Raw genomic sequence first — 3202 nt, forward strand, 5'->3', positions numbered from 1 at the left:
TTTTTTCGCCTTTTAAAATCTCTCCAAATATCTGTAACAGAAAGCTAAGATCAAAGTACTTTAAGAGAATCTGAAATCTGTACTATTTTTGTACAGATAACCTATTCTCCGTAAAGCTAACTCGGTCTACGTTCTCTGTTTTTTTACACTTTCTTAAACACGTCTGAATACACTGAATAATTATTAAAATTAAACACGTATCACTTATCACTTTATCACACGTAGTACTATTCTCACTGTTTCTCACATAAAATTCGTCGCGTTCCCGCCACTTTCCGACAAATGGTCCTTTAAATGCCTTATATGGACATTTCAATGGGACTGACAGACACCGACAATAGAAAGAAGAAGTGAGATAGAATACAGTACCCTGATTGGTTACGCGCCTCGGCCGCGCATGCGCACTTCATTTTAGGCTTCACAAAATCAGGAGAGTTGCGCTACTGTATACATATACTGTGGTATGGTCTTGATTTATGAAATATGTAATATTATGATAATGATATAATATTATGATATTATGATATTATTTATTCTAAATATTTTAACATTCAATGTTTAGATTCAAATAAAATTTAAAGCTAAAAATGACACTAATTGCTCAAATATGTGAAAATTTTATTAATCATCAATATTCAAATATATAAACATGTATAATTATTTTTTGGTAAACCTTCGGAAAACGCACATCCTCGCAAAAAAATTACATTAGTGTATTTAGGCGTATTTTTGCCTCCTGATTCCGAATATGATAATAAAAATTGGCGGTCGGACACATTGAAGCCGCTATCTTGAAAAAACTGTCAAAAAACATGATTTTTTCCAGTTTTTTGCATTTATTTCAAAAAATATGCATCAGACGAGAAAATGTTTCAAACAAAAAATAAAGAACATAAAATTCTCTACAAAAAAGGTACTATGCATTTTCTTCGTAATGTCAATGGTAAGCCCGTAAATGAAGGGCGAACATGAGTATAATTATGATTGTACTGTCGGGGCAGACCTCTGTCCACCTCCCCTCCCCCCCTGCTGAGGGGCGCACGACTTCTAGGATTGTACTGTCGGGGCAGACCTCTGTCCACCTCCCCTCCCCCCCCTGTTGAGGGGCGCACGACTTCTAGGATTGTACTGTCGGGGCAGACCTCTGTCCATCTCCCCTCCCCCCCTGCTGAGGGGCGCACGACTTCTAGGATTGTACTGTCGGGGCAGACCTCTGTCCACCTCCCCTCCCCCCCTGCTGAGGGGCGCACGACTTCTACGATTGTACTGTCGGGGCAGACCTTGTCGTTCATCCACTTTCATCGCTGTTTTACGTACTTCCCTTTGCAATTACGAAAATAATGTATAAGACCTTTTTCATATAGATTTGTATGCTCTACATTTTTTGTTTGAAACATTTTTTCGTACAATGCGTATTTTTCGAAATAAATGCAAAAAACTAAAAAAAAAACAAGTTTTCTGGTTGTTTTTTCAAGTTGGCGGTTTCAGTTTGTCAGACCGCCAATTTTTATTATCATATTCGGAATCAGGAGGCAAAAATACACTAATGTAATTTTTTTTGGCGAGGATGTGCGTTTTCCGAAGGTTTACCTATTTTTTTATTTGTTATATTCAATCATATGTTCCATCAAATATATTGCCTTTTTCATTCGATTCATTTCGTAGGATTATTTTAATGCTCTTAAGTATTTTATTTTTCAATTTCAAACATCTGATGATTTCGGATGCGATCGTACATTCCCTTTGTAGAGTTTGCAACATCTTTGATTCTTCTTCTGGTACTCCAACTCCACTTTGTTGACATGATCATTACGAAAGGGTTAGGTCTTATAGTACTGGAAGGAGCATAGTCTCTTGAAAGTGAAGGCGAGTAATTGACAGAGAGAAATAGATTAAGATCGTAGTTGGTAATGCGCATGACTGTAGGGAGGGAATGCGCGCGCAAGCGAATTATAAGCAGCTGTCAGCTGCAGTATACATTTGATATATGAATTTAAGGTTAAAGTGAAAAGGCTAATAAATTTCAATTTATAATAAGAAAAACATTTAAGTGACAGCCAAGTGATAATTTATACATTTATTAAATGATGAATAAAAAACGTCTTTGAGTGCTAATGATAAATTATATTTATTTATTGGTTATTGAACAATATAAGTTTTGTATATTTGTGCCTGATATAATTATCTTTTTCACAAATTTGTTTATTCGTATAATGGATTCGAATTTTTAGATATTAAAGAGTAATTACGAAAACTAACCCCAAAACTAACATTATAAATTCCGTATATTAATACTATACTCACAAATAATTAAACTTATAAGTGATATGAAGACGCCTGATTTTCTTCTTTGCAAATATAGCAATACATTGCAACAAATTACTTATAATTTTTACTCATAGAACCAAACAGAATCAAACACAGTTCGCAAATAATTAACGTGCTTTCTAGCAACCACGGTGGATAATCCACCGCGCACGCGTATGGAGTATGCGCATTACAATCTACGATCTTAATCTCTCCATCTTGTCAATCTTTTCGACTTCAACCGAATGTACAGGGATCATATGCCTATGCTCCTTCCAGTACTATATGTTCTAAGGGTTAGGTTACGTATGGGTACAAGATGTCGGACAGAAGTAGTGGTGGGGGACAGTTGGCGCATCTTTCATTATAGGTCTTTAGTGTGAGGCAACTCTCGCTTCGCGTAGGAAGTCGAAACCCACGTGCAACAGTCATAGTAGTACTAGAGTACGCATTGTCGGAAATTTGAGGAGTGGGGGTAATTCTATCTAGAAAAGGACGCACTCATTTGGAACCGTTTCGTTCTCTCTCGTTTCGCGCATGCGTATAGCCGTATACTCTGAGAGAGGGGATTGAAAGAAAGAATAAGGAATAGAAAGAGCAACCCTTGGCACTGGGAAACCTTGAACCTTATCAAAGTCAATTCTTTGTTTGATTCCAAAGAGATCAGGCTTGTCCGGTCATTCTTGGAAAGCCAAAAGTTTCTTTCCGCGAGACTTAACTAAACCATGTGAATTTGACTATCTTTATAAGAAACAATCTGGTGGTGCTGGCCAATATGCTCGCATAACTGGAATTATAGAGGTATAAGTAATAGATTTTTATCATTAATATTTATTGATATTATTCATCGAGAGCCCTTAACCTTATCAAACTCAATTCTTTGTTTGATTCCAAA

The sequence above is a fragment of the Cyphomyrmex costatus genome, unplaced genomic scaffold (genome assembly GCF_001594065.2).
Source record: "Cyphomyrmex costatus isolate MS0001 unplaced genomic scaffold, Ccosl1.0 scaffold229, whole genome shotgun sequence".
In the NCBI taxonomy this organism is placed as follows: Eukaryota; Metazoa; Arthropoda; class Insecta; order Hymenoptera; family Formicidae; genus Cyphomyrmex; species Cyphomyrmex costatus.